Raw genomic sequence first — 14,717 nt, 5'->3', positions numbered from 1 at the left:
CATATATTCTTTAACACTCTCCGCACTGCCTGTGTACATTTCACTCTTTTGACTGAACCTTTTAATTTATTCTTAAAAAGTTTTTACTTTTTCATAATTTTCTCCTTTTAGCAAAAAACTATTGCGGTGCATATTTTGACATTTGTTGGTTTGGTAAGAATAGTAAATGTAAATACACTCTAATCATGGACACATTGATAATAAAATTTTGAATCCAACTCTGCATTTGGCTCATTTCTTTCTTTCCTTGTAGATTTACCTGTGAGAATATAATACTGTTCCATTTGGGGTGCCTAAAAATATTTTTCCTGTCATGTCTTAATGACTCCATGTTAATTTAACTGTCTGGGTCTCTGTGCAACAGAATGTTCCTTTTATTCCTTTGTTCTGCCCTGATTTCCCTGTTTCAGCTACTCTCATTCTCCTGGCTGGCTGATTTATTGTACTGATCCTATACTATGTTTTCATTTTTTCTGCTTGGGATTTGAACCCATAGGGATTCTTTGTTTCCTGGTGAGACAAAAGACTGCTTGACTCTAGGCTTTAGTAGAGTGCCATCTCTCCCAAGAAGAGGGATCTTCCTGGCCTGAAACCTTCTCCTCCATAACCTGTATCTGTTAAAAATATCTGGGTTCCTGGAGACAGCCATCTTCTCATCTCATTGGTAAGTGACAATCAAAATGATGAAGATCTAAGAAAGGGAAAGGCTATAGGTGTGCTGGTACATATTCATCCCCCACACTCTCCAGTCCTTGCAAAAGAGAAGTTTGAAACTAAACGAAACCCTGTGCTGCTATTAATATGAAGACTAGACAAGGTTAAGTCAGCCAGCGTTTCTTAAGTCTTAATAAACAAGGGATCATTTCCTTTGAAATAGAACACATTCTTAAATAACTACTGTTTCTTGTTTATTTTCTAATAAAACAGTTTGGTTCCAAGTAAAGGTAATGTCTCCATCAGTAGTAAATAGCAGCTTTCCCTCATGCCTCAAAAAACCCTTAAAAACTAAGAACACTTTGGTGTTTAGATTTGGAGCATCTCAACAGTAATGATTTATGCCATAGTGCAAGGTGAAAATGTTACTATTAAATATCAGTACAGGAAATAATAGAAAATTATACTCAAACCCTCATCATTTTCCAAAATTAAAATGCAATGACCCAAAATGAACAATTCATTTTTAGTATAGAATATCTTTCCAAAGCAGACTTCTGTGGTAGGAAATTATTTCAAATCATGTCTCTTGACAAACTTTATCAATGACTCACTGAGTGAAATTCATCTTGACCAAGGGGTCTTAGTCCCATTTTAGCTGTCCCCTCAGGCTATTATAAGATCATGTCAATCTTGTCTGCAGAACAGCTGGAAAATTTTTAGTGGGAATTATATGACTAGGTGAACGAAGTGAGAAAACTGCTGTTTATGAGGATACACACCACTTGGAGTAGTTCAGAGACGAAGGTGAACCACAATACAATGTTTCTCAGCTTGCAGAATCATAAAATTGTTTAGGTTGGAAAAGACCTTTAAGATCATCACATCTAACTGTTAACCTAGTACTGCAATGTTTGCTACTAAACCATGTCCCCAAGACCCACATCTACACATACTTTAAATACCTCCATCGATGGTGACTTCACCAATTCCCTGGGCAGCCTGTTCCAATGCTTGACAAGCCTTTTGGTGAAGAAATTTTCCTAATACTGAGCCTAAACCTCCCCTGGGGTAACTTGTGGTCATTTCCTCTTGTCCTATTGCTGGTCACTTGGGAGAAGAGACAGACAGCCACCTTGCCACAGCCTCCTTTCAAGTAGTTGTGGAGTGATAAGGTTTCCCCTCAGCCTCCTCTTCTCCAGACTAAACAACCCCAGTTCCCTCATAAGACCTGTTCTCTAGACTCTTCACGAGCTTCACTGCCCTTCTTTAGGGACACTCCAGCACCGCAATGTCTTTCTTGTAGTGAGGGGCCAAAAACTCAAGGCAGTATTCATTGTGTATGACACATGAATGAAATATAACAAAACATGTGCTGTATGTGGACACAATAGAATTGTGACTCACAGAAATGCTGGAAAGATTAATTAGAAGTATCATGCTTGGGCAAGGAGGGGTTTAGAGACCCCAATATCCCTACTGTATGACATGGGTCAATATACACCAAATCAGAAATTATACACTTACGAGGAGGTTTTGGAAGCAGAAGTATCTAAATGAGCTAAAATATTCCCCAAAGCACTGTGAACAAATCCAAATCTCTCCAGTTGTTCACTGGAGTCCCAGCAATTTTTAGTGCTCTTAAGAAACCTTTTAAAAATAGGAAGTGTGTGAGAAGTATTAAAATAGGTTTGTAGTGCAGATCTCTCTATTTTTCACCCTACATCTGCAAAAAGAAAAAAAAAAAAAAGTAGCACAATTTTATGAAGTGTAATTGTGGTGTGATTTGAATGCCAGAAAGCTAGTGCCTAAGTGAGATGTTTGTTTCAGTTGTCCTAGCTGTATGTTGCCAATGTAGACTTTAGTTTAATTGCAGGCGTTCTTTAAAGTAAATCATTATCTGTCATTGTCATTCCAAACTGATAAAACATTAAAATAGATGCAACATTCAGCACAATTTAGACAGCTCTGAAAACATTTTAAAAGTATGTATTCTGTAGTCTTTAAATCACAGAATTTTATGCATTTGCTAGAAAGACCTTTCAGATCAAAATATAAGCCAAATTACCCATAAAATATTGTAAGCTGGTAGAGGAAAAGAGGATAAGCCTTCTCATTTCCACATTTGCCTGAAATTGGAAATGTTATAGAGAAGTTTAGTTATTGTTGTTTCATCAGGCTGTCTCTTCAGTCAATGAATCGAACAGGGATAGTGAGATATCAAATAGCTTCTTTCCAACAGGGGCAAATCCAAAGGTGCCCAGGAAGATCTGATAAAGGGAAAGTAGATGTGATGTGCTACTTGGCATTTTAGAAGAGTCATACACATAACAAAAATATTCTGTAATGATCAAGATTGACCAAACTCAAAGTTAAGGGAACTTAGGTTTTGGCACTCTAGGAAACATTTAAAGTTCCTTTGTGTAGCATGTAATACAAGTATAACATGTATATGCACATGTACATGTATATAACATGTACATGGCACACAATTTGAATTTGACTGTATCAGCCAAGTTTAAAATTATCTGATACCATCCTCCCTAACTACTTCTTTCCCTTTCTTCTGAACCAGTAGTATAGTTTATGTACCAGAAGCTATACTCTGCCCAAATATTCTTTTCTATGGCTTCTTTTCTACATCTAGACAGTGTGGGAGCAGCTAAAGGACACAGCATGTGGAGGGACACAGAGACAGCAGAGTCATTCTGTAGCTGAGAGAGATGTGGAGCAACAGGTTGCAGGTGCTGAGCAGTAAGTGGATTCATTCGGTGATCATGGGACTTACATTGAATGTGTGTGTCACTCTGGCTTAGTGGTTCTGACATATTGCTCCTTACAGCACCTTATTGTTGATTTAAGCAAGTTTCCTCTGTTGCTGGAACTTTGCCTCAAACCATTTTCCTTCTTAAAAATCAGAAGAAAAAAAAATCTGTTTCCCTGGAGGGGATCATTCTTCATCTTCAATCCACCTGCAGATTAAAATATAATGCAGCTCTGCATAACATTTTAGAACCAAGATGTACTAAAATAAATTTTGCAACAAAGGAGCACCACTTCCACATCTACCATCAGCACTGTTTGTAAGACAACAGGCAACAGAAGAAAGTGAAGGTGTGAGAAATGCATTCCCCTTTTCCATGTAAACACAATCCCTTTCTTATAGTCACAAGCAAGCTAATATCCATTATCACTTGGCAACATAATTTATAGCAACTGCACTTGGTTGGAAATGTTTATGTTTTGCTCCAGAAATATATTGAATATATTCATAGCACATCATAGTTTTCAAGTTGTGTTATTTAGAAGATGTTTGTGTGGCAGGATTCTAGGTTTGATCTAATTAAGACTTTTAACTGTATCTAGGGATGCTTTCCATTGAGATTTCTTTTCCTATAGATAGCTGATATTGGGTTCAGTCTGCTCCATTGCAAATAGTGACTACTCTGTACAGTGCCAGTCATGTTAGACCTGATCTGGTTGGAGACAAGAGGTGCTCTCACCATACAAATAATAATTTACTTAATGAGCCTCAAGGATAAGTGATTTTAAAGGCAGGGGTGATTTCTCCACAACTAGGATGGGCATAAAATCTGCCATTTAAAGCAGGGAAATCAGGTCTATCTAATTGCTCACTGTGTCAGGACAATTTCCCAGGAGGCTTCCGCAGAGCAGTCTGCAGGAAGAAATGCAAACCCTGCTCCTACTCCATGGAATAGAGTCCCAATGCATTCCTCCTTCTGGACTTGGCCCAACTTTGCTGTTTAGACTGATATGCCAAGCCCATCTGGTTTCACTAAGACCCTCTAGGTTTTACAAGGTTCCAGATGCATTCTTTGGCTCCAGCTTCCAGGGTAGAAGATCTCTGCCTGCTATCACTTTTTGGAAATGGGTCTCTAGCTATAAAAACAACACTGAGTACCCTAAGGGTACCTCTACATTCTTAAAAATCTTTGTTCTCTGGTTCATTCCCAGGTCCTGACACCCTGGTATTGAGGTCAGAGTAGATAGTTTTACTGCTCTAGACATAACCTAAAACTCTATGGGAAGGACTGCATGCTCTTTTTTCCTTCACAAGTTAGGACTCTGAATTGTGCAAGTGCATGTTATCTGGAGAAAGAAGATGTGAACTTTTCAAGAGACTTCTAAATCAACAGCTTTTCAGTTTGGATAACAGAGAAAATAACATGAGCAAAACCAGAAGGATCGAATGACTGTTTTTTCTTTCATTGTTCTCATTCTCCAAGATATGATCAAACTTCTTTTAAAAAAATAGTAGTGCATACACTTTTTCTGTTCCTTTTAAAGGAATAATGTCTCTTATCTTTCCGATTAGGGCCTTTGCTTTAAATGCAGTTTCCTCTCTGGTCTCTGAAGACAATGTCCCTCTGCATGTCTGGGTCAACAATGAACAGACCTCTTCTTACAGAAGACACATTCTCCAATGAATTCACCTACCAGTTTCCCTTCTCAGCTGTTGTGTTCTCAGACACTTGACTTGACACATTTATCTGACTTATTTTTCTTATTTCTAGGGACTTTTTACTCCCTAAAGAATGAGTTTCTTGCAGAGGAAACTAGAGAAAATTCCTTTTGCTGAGTATGCTGTCATTGTGCTTCTTTGTCTGGGCAAAACGTACTCAGATGCTGATGGCCATCAGCAGGTGTTTTGAAAGATTCTGCTGTGCCTAATCCATAAGCACTTAAGTCTTTTATTGATTATACCCATGACACATATGGGATAAGAAAAATTGCTTTCCCAAACAACTTTTTAATACATATTTGTGCACAGACCCCAACAGAACATAGAAAATTTACGGTAATCCCCAAGTTACCTCGTACTTTGCAAAATAAAATACTCACTTGTGACATGGAAGAATACAGGCATTAATAATCAAATCTCCGTAGCTCAAATTCCAGTTAAATTTGAATGTCTGTGACATACAGGTTTTAATTTCCTTCTCAAATATTTGCTTTATCCCATGACATAAAAATTAACTTCATTTTGTTCCCTGATTTTTTTTATATTTTTTTTCCTGTTGTTGAATATCAAATTGGATTTGAAGCCTTTTCTGATTTTCTAAAAAGACCTCTATGTACTTGGAAAATTTTTTTTTTTTTTTTTTTTTTTTTTTTTTCCACTAAAGCAATATTATCAGGAGCAGCAAGAACAATAAGGACAGAGAATTGGAAAGATCTGTCTACAATAGCAAGCAGAGTAAAATACTTTGTGCTGAGGATGCATGTTCAACCTACATCTGTTTCAGAAGCTTACATTTAGGAATTGCTCCAATCTGGTCCCTTTTACTGAGTTACCCTTTGAGATTGAAATGCACCAGATGCACTCCTAGAGTGCTCCTTACAGCTGATAGAAACCTGGAAAGAATTCAGTTCACGTGCTCTGAAACCTCTCCAAGACCACTGCACAAGATCTTTAAGAGTCAAAACACAGATCCAAAATACAGAAAATGGTGACAAACCTGTTCAGCTTCAGAAGCACTCTTCCAATCTGAACTCAACAGCCATGTAGATGGCACCAATGAAAAACCCTTCCCAACAACAGATTAAGAACCATGGGGTGGTTCTCAAAATATTTTAGAGTAACCTTATCCTTGATTGCCCTCATAAAAGACTAGAAAACATACCCATTTAACCTTTTATCACCCTATCTTTCCTTAATAACAGTACACTCAAAAAGCAAGTGAAAACACTATTGACCTAACTTCTATGGGTAAAGGGGAATTTATATTTATTTTCTGATGTTTATAATATGTTTGACATCACAGACAGATCAGATAATGCCTAATCTTGTCTTGACAAATAACACAAATCCGATATTAAATGCGTTTCCTTTATGTTCTTAAAAGAACCAAGATTCCAGAGAAATAAGCAGTGTCAGAATTATGCATGTTATTGCATTCAAAAATATATTAAAGGAACATTGTTAGATTGCAGTGTCAGATACTCTCTTTCCATTGAGTCCTATGGAAGGAGCAGGAAGGGTCTGATCCGACTGGACCTATAAGATCACAGAAGCAGTTAAGGCATGAGGAGCAACATAGGAGACAACTAGAAACCTGTTTAAGGTCCTAGAATTTTAGCAAGACCTGTAACTATATGGGACAAAAGTGAGACCATTTGTCCAGTATTAATCACTCTGGGTAGGTAGGTTTTGGTATGAACATTATATAATATATAGATGCATTATTTACATTATATCTTTCTATAGAATCCCTGTTCCAGTCAATGTTCAGAATGCTTAATGTTCTCTTAGACATTTTTGAACGTCTTTATATTCAGTCAAGTGTGTACTTCCATAAGTTATCTACTGCACACTATTTTGATCTGTTCCTCATGTGAGTTTTTCTACAGTGTTTACCACTGCTATACATGAGTGTTTAATAAACAATTCCTTTATCTTCATAGCACCTTTGTGAAAGGATTACCTCTTTTTCTATGCACAGAGAACTGAAACACAGGGAGATGAAGGTGAAAAGTGTACACTAATGTGCAATGGATAACCTAAGATGTTTCAGACATGATTATTTGCATCTTAAGGTATGACATAGGAGTCTATTAATGCAAAACACAGCTTTAGTTACAAACAAGAGTGTTCAGCGTTTCTGCAGAGCAAACCTCCAGGAGGAGATGGACACTAAGAAGATAAGCAAAAGGAGTGTCTAAGCCTGTGGGGAAACAAAAGACCTTTGACTGTACTTTTTCTCTGTGGCAAGAGCTTTCTTTCTCTCCTTGCCTCAGCAACCTGGCTGCTCTGGGGAGGCAACAGGGGAACATAGTCTGGAAGGAAACTCAGTCACATTCAAACCAGGGACCTTTCTGGACAATCCAAGCATTCATGACAGCAGAGAGCAGAGCAAATGTTATTAACCACCTGTTTAACATTAGTGACTCACTATGAAATCTTTGTGAAAGACAGTGATAAGATTCCTCACAATAAGGTAAATTTGCAGAATAAATTTCACAGTTTTTAACAGGCCCTAGGACATACCACCCTGGGTATCAAATAAACATATCTGGAAGTGACTGGAAATTGTGGAGGCAATTGTCAGAGTAATTGTTTAATGTTACATCCTGAAACCTTAATTTTCATTCACTGTAATAGTTTTGCATGAAAATGTAAATAAAGTATAAATGTTGGTTGTACTGGACTCCTTCACTAGAACACCTGAAAAGGATGGAAATTGAAAGGTTTTTACACACAGAGTTTAAAACAATAGCTGATGTTTCCATCAGTGTGCACATGATGAGGAAGAATGTTCAGATTTTCTTACAGGAATCCTTAAAATCCTACATCCTCTCACTCATGCACAGCAAGTAGTGTTAACGATGTAGATTTAATTTAGCAACAACATCCCAATTAAGAAAAATGACCTTCAGAGCACTTGTGAAAAAAACTATTGAAATACTTTGAAAAGGAAAGACTGGAAAAGACCTTAATTTTCAAACAGTCAAAAAAATGGTTTTATGTCTATGGCAATAGGGAAATATTTCTGGTTTTAATTTTCAGTCCACAAAGCTCATGCTCTTTGCTCATTGTGGTAGCATAGAGAAATAGGCTAATTGGTGCATGATCACCTGTCATTTCACAGGAACAAGATTACCTAAATTATAATTGCAGGAGAGGGAGAAGCAAAATCTTATCTTAGAAGTGCTCGAGACCCAAATCATTTGTGCATCTGATTTGTGAGAGTCACAGAGGCACCCAGCTCTCCACGCTTCCTTTGAAAAACCCAGCCTACATCTGTGCATAGAAAATATTTTCTTGTTTCAGACATGTATTAGCACTGTTCGAACACTGGTGGGTTTTTTGCTCTACATAATTTGAAGTGAATTTTTAAAATCCCACCTGCCTTAACTGCGGGTTGCCAGCTCTAGCACAGAATTCACCCATGAAAGCTGTTTTGAATCAGGGAAAGAGGAGAAGGGAGCAGTATGCAGATAAGCCCGGCATCCATGCAGGCAGCCTGAGGAAGGTCATTTGCTCTCAAGTGCTGGGGACACGAAAATGCAAAACTCACAAAGGGATGCTGTAGGAGGACGAGAGTCACTAGGTGGCAGAAGCACTCCTTCTGCTGCTCCTCCTACCCCTTGTGGTGTGGGCTGTAATTAGGTCAGTGTATGGTAAAGTAGGACTGGGTGATAAATAAAGTAGGTTTTCTCTCCTAGTACACACTGCAGCTTAATTTCGCTTCTTTTTAGGTAGTGTTACAAGGTGGATTAAAACTTTTAAAGGAAAAAAAAAAAAAAGCCCTCTTGCCAAAGTAAATGAAATTTAAACTCACTGAGGAGTAACAGCAGAAAAGGAGGAGAGAAAAAAAGGAAAGATGACTCCTCTCTGGTGACATTGATATTCTGTTCAGAAGAACACTGAGGAGGGGGAGGGCTGTGCAGAGATGTGTGTTAAATCTCAAATCCAAACAGGCAAAACGTGCAGTTTTGCCAGCTCTGGTGCAAAGCAGTAACATGCACTTTTTCCTTGAGGTATTTTTGTAATTTTGTTATGAAAAAAGCATTTTTAGTCAGCAAAACATGACTGGTTTCCCCTTCCAGAGATCAGAGTAATGTATCTCACTATGGAGGTGGTACTGAAGGTCAAAGATGAGATAACATCTCCTGCATCACTTAATCTCCATCTAACTTGGAGCCACATTACCCCAGAGCTCAGTGTCAGCTTGTGGAAAGGAAGGTACAAGTTGTCAGAACAATTATTACAGAATGTGCTTAATCAGATTCACAAAGCTTTCTTTCTGGGTTAAATCATGTTAAGGACTTGATATCATTTCCAGTGAAGTCAATGTAAACCTCCCTTGAATTTCAGCAAGAACAGATTTTGCCCTCAGTGCAGCATTGACTTCCCAAAAGACATAACTGAGAAGGAGTCAGGAAGAGGAGGGCAGAGGACAGGAATAAGCCTTGTCACCTCTTTAGGCTTTCCACCCCTAAACATGCAGGGAGAAAAATAGCCTTATAACAAAAGGTGACCTGGCTGAAAGGAACATATGCAAGAATATAAAAGCAAACAACTATGTAGGTGCTAAAACATGATTTAGGCAGAATCTGAAATTCTGCCTAGATCTAAACCTGTCATATTTAAATATGATATTGCAGAGGTATGCTAAGATCAGGAACTCTGAAAGCTCAGATCACTCCTCTGCTCAGTTCTCCAGGTGCTTACCAGTGCTGTTTTGGCTTGAGTGTTTAGGTAAGTAACTCCTGTCTGAAATCCACTGGGAATTTAAAATAGGTGGAGTGCTGTACTAAATCCCCAGAAAGTCCCAATTTGTTCAATTTATTTAAGTGTGGACAACTTACACTGAAAGATCAGATCTTAACAATGCACTTTTATTTACTTTAGTTTTTAAGCACAGTAAAGTGTAGTGCCTCTATCCACTATTAACATAATAACCTAGCAATGGGTAACCATAGCGGGAAGACAATTTTTGTGGCATCAGATTAAGTGTGTATGGGGTTTTCTGGGGAATCTCAGTTCTGACCAGCAAGAGCTGCTGGAACCAGTGGGACAGTATCTCCCGTGAAGAGTCCTTGTCATCTCCTGTTTACAATCACTCCTGGCGTGGCTTCCCTTTGGCTCTTGTGTATTGGTATAGTATGGCTGTTGACCAAGTGAAGTTTTTTGTTTTTTTTAATGTGCAGCTGAGTAGGTTGATCATTCCTGGCTTAGCTGCTTGAAGATTCCTTAAAAAGGAGCCATCCTAAATCCCACTCTGAAGTGAGTGTGATACCTACTTTTATACCGTTATGCTTTTAATCGCATTTCTACACAGCACTTGTAGGGATCACCTATAGCTTAGGGCATTTGAATGAGGATAACCTCAGCCCTCTTTCCACCTTTTGTTACCCAAGTCTTGAGCAGTTGTCTGAGTTTCCAGGTGAATTCTCAAACAACTAAGCTGTTCTGTAAATGGTGGGCACAGGTTCTATAAATCACCTGGCTTCTAAAAGCAATGCAGTGAACTCTGCTCTTTGCAAGGGTACATGAAAGCAAACATTTCATGGACTCAGGTTTCCTCTGTCCAAGTGAAGTATGGGAGCTGAGATTTCCCTTATTTAGTGTTTTTCAGCTTAGTAACTTTGGGAAAGATCACATTGCATGGTATACTGCATAATTCCTTGTGTATACTAAATTGGATGGCAGTGCCTAAAAGACACTGCTGTGTCTCTTTTTATAGACACCAAAGCCCTATATTGGACCTAGGGCTATAACTTTCTTGTTTATTATAGTTAATGAATTTAAGTAGGCCACCAGCTACATTAGCATATAGATTCTGTGTGAATTTCAGAGGTTTGAATAAGTTTCAGAGAAGCGAGGAGAGGGAAAAGCCCAACATACTCTTGGTATGCATAATACCATTCTCTCCTTCTAGGATGTGGGTGGGTGTTCTATGGTGGGAATAATAGCTATCACAACACAAAGATGCTGTAAACCTGGAAGAGTAAATGAGTTAATATTAGACACATTTTTCAGACCCTCAGGTGGAGACAACTATGAAAGAGCAGAGCATTAAAATAGTGTCCTCCTTCAGTCCTGTCAACTTTATTTCTCATGTACTTCTTACTACACAAGTATTAACTATAACTGCCTGTCTCAGAGAAAATCAAAGACACAGTGCAGATATACAGGCTTTCTCTAACAGGTTACCAAATTGGTTTCATTTTTCATGTGACTCACCATCAAACATCTGGTAGCATCACAGCCAAAGATTTTGTTAGCAAAAGATTTTGATTTTGTCAGACATAGGAGAGATCAGTTTCACCAGTGTCACTACTGTTTCCCATGTCTAGCAACTGCTGATAATACCTCTGACTTCGTCTACAAGTTGCTGTCCTAGCCTTTGATCTGGAAGTCACAAACAGCTAGTTAACTTGTTTGACTAGTTAAGCCAACCCCTATACTTGCTTGAAAATGAGCTACTTGAGGACCAGATTCCATGCAATAGGTCTGATTTTACCACCACCTCAAGCAGCATAAGAAAAGGCGAAAGATGGTGGTGACAGTAAATGTGTCTAGTGGAGTCTTGCCTGCATGTGGTCTCTCACAGATGACAATACCAGAACAACAGAATCATCAAGATTTCTTTCTTAGAAATCCTCAGTGTAAACAAGACCTGACTGTGGATTTAGAGTGCTAAACTTACTATTTGACAAGTTAGGTCCCAAAAGGATTATTTTTGTTACTACTAAGCTTGAATCTGATATAGAATGAGGGTTGGATTATTTTTTTTCTTGGTATTTTTAACTGCTCTTGAAAACATTTTGTTGAATAGTAGGAGTGGTTGGTACTTTTCCAATTTGGAACTGCTTAGCTCATGAGTTCATAAAATAACTGCTACAACTGAAAAGTATTGCAGCAGCACAGAAAAAAAAAAAAAAAAAAAAAGAAAACTCTGCAGACTTATAAACACATTATTTTCTCTTTCTAATTGAGGTCCAGATGTTGAAAAGAAAACACATGGACAGAAAAAAAATTTGGTTTTACTTTTAAAGAAAACCAATACATTTTGCTTCTTTCACTTGGAGAATTTTATAGAGCTTAGAAATTCTATTTTACAGTTGGTTTATGTGATGCACACTTAGAGTTAGTGCTGTGTTTGAGATTACAAAATCAGTGGCACAAAATAAGATGCATTTAGCTTCATCATCTCAACTATTTTCCCATAAGAATAAAATCACTGTGGTAAGGGAAGAATTTGTGTATTGTCTATTCAGTGCTCTGTTTCATTGTGAGAATCAACTCAAAACAGAGATGCTTAATCTTTTAGACAGTGCTAGCCACAGAGTCCGTGATGGGACCATGTCAGTGCATGCTGTAACCTCTTCTCAGCAATATGTCATAACCTTGCCTTATGATCTGGTGTACACATGTGTATGCCAGACATATCATGACTAGAGATGCAACACCTTCCCTCTCATTATATTTTCCAAATTCATGAATGCCCAAATTATCATATGACTGGCTGTGCATATACTCACCACTTCTAGTGTCATTGCTGGATGTGTAGGTTTATGTCAGAGGAGCACTCTGAAAATTATATACAACAGGGAGCAGGCATGAGTTTACATGCCAAAGCTGAGCTGCTCCTGTCTCAAGATGCACAGATGTCTATTTCTATCCTAGAGAAACTGTTCAGTGCATAAACATTTTGGGATGGCATGTTCTGACTGTCACATCAGTTTAAGCAGATGTATTAGTTTCCATTTGTAGAATAAATGGACTTTTCTGATAAAAGATACAGTTACTTGATTTCAAAATCAATTTTATTGTGTGCTGAACAGGTGAATATCAGTCCACTCATTCATGAACTTCTGCATGGGAATGAAATTGTTTGTTCAGCAGAGATATCAAACTGTGATGAACAGGTTGCTGCAGTTTTAGTGATGAACTTAATTGGCAACCAGTGACAATAAAATAACAGAGGGTACTGCAGGTCAAACTTCAACTCCATCAGCAGAGCTCTGTAGGGAAGCTTCCACAGTACCTGCTGTACTATTGTTCCCTCTATTCAGTACTACCATCATCTCTCTTTCTGATGAACACTAGGTTTTTCATTTTAACCCAGAAAAACTCACAAGGGGTTCTATGTGCCAGGATGGTGTAATATAAGATTTACGTAACAAAGGGAGAGTAGACTCAAAAACCTCCTTGAAAAACAAGGAGCTGAATTTTCCTTCTTAATGATAAAGTCTCATGTCAGACTCTGTATCTCATTGTGAGTCTCACACAAAATCATTTGATTAGAAAAGCAGAGGATAATTGGCATGACAAAAACAAGGACACAAGAAGTGAGGCATTATGTGCTGTTTCCACAAATATTACTGCTAATTGTGTCAATTAAATTATCTAATTAGTCTACAGTAAATCACTTGAACACACACTAGCACAAATTCAAAGCATATGTCTCTACAGAAAAACTAATAGTTCCTAAAGGGTCAGAGTTTAGGAAAAACCGTCAGACATGGCATGAGCAAAGTGTAACTCTGATTTGAATTTTATTTATAATCAAACACACCTAAGTAGTGTGCAGGTCATCCTGCTGCCTGGGAAATGATCTGGTAATAATCATTGCATGTGGCATGCCAAAATGAGACCTGGACACACCTTGACCATTCTAGGAAACGGCCCAAAGCCATGGCTGTATCATGGCAGCCTTTGTGACAGGCAGGTTACGTGTGCTGGCCTGTGCTCCACAGGCTTGGAGCAGAGCATGCCCACCTGCAACGTACTGCATAGGCAGACTAGTAGAGGCAAAACCTGCACTAGTCAATTAAATGTTCCCAGGACCGGTATCTCATCCACTGAGAGCAGCTGGGAGGGAATGCAGCCCATGCCCATATCATTAAATTCTCTTGTAGCCCCAGGCAATATGCCCCCAAGTTAGAGTGACTGTTGGAAATGGTCCCTGGCACCCATGTTGACTCCCAAATGTGCCCAGGAGTTGTTTAGGTGAGTGTTAGTTCACACAGGCCAAAACTGCCTTGGACTGTTCTCTCAGGCGTTCTCCAGCACTTTTAATTTTCTTGTGCACAAACAGTCATGACATCTATTTTACCCTCTGCATGATGCACTTTTACCGAGTCAGCACCATTTTATATAGAGAGCATAACCAGATTGCAGACGCTGGGATCATAAGTTTGTCTAATCTAGACACTGAGTTCTTCGGCAACTAAATCTCTATAAGATCTTTATCTGTAGCTAAAAATAGAAGCCTTTATCTAATGCCACTCTCATACTCTTCCTACATACATACATACCCCAAACTGGCAGGCCAATAATCAACTTCATTATCAAGATCTCACCTTAATCTTTGACAACATCCCTAGTAAGATGTGTTGCCATGTGTGAGGGATAAGAATAGCCTTAGAAGAATAAGGGCGATGAAAAAGTTGCATTTTGATGTTTGATACTTTCTGGAAACAGCTCTTTCCAATCATTAGTACAACATATAAAATAAACAAGGAGTGTCCAAAGAGTAGTTAGCTACAGAATCTTTTGGGAATTCAGTGTCTGGGGGAAGCTTCTGCAA

This window comes from Athene cunicularia (genome assembly GCF_003259725.1).
Source record: "Athene cunicularia isolate RWA chromosome 3 unlocalized genomic scaffold, athCun1 chr3_part1, whole genome shotgun sequence".
NCBI lineage: Eukaryota > Metazoa > Chordata > Aves > Strigiformes > Strigidae > Athene > Athene cunicularia.
Note: the sequence above shows the minus strand (reverse complement) of the source record.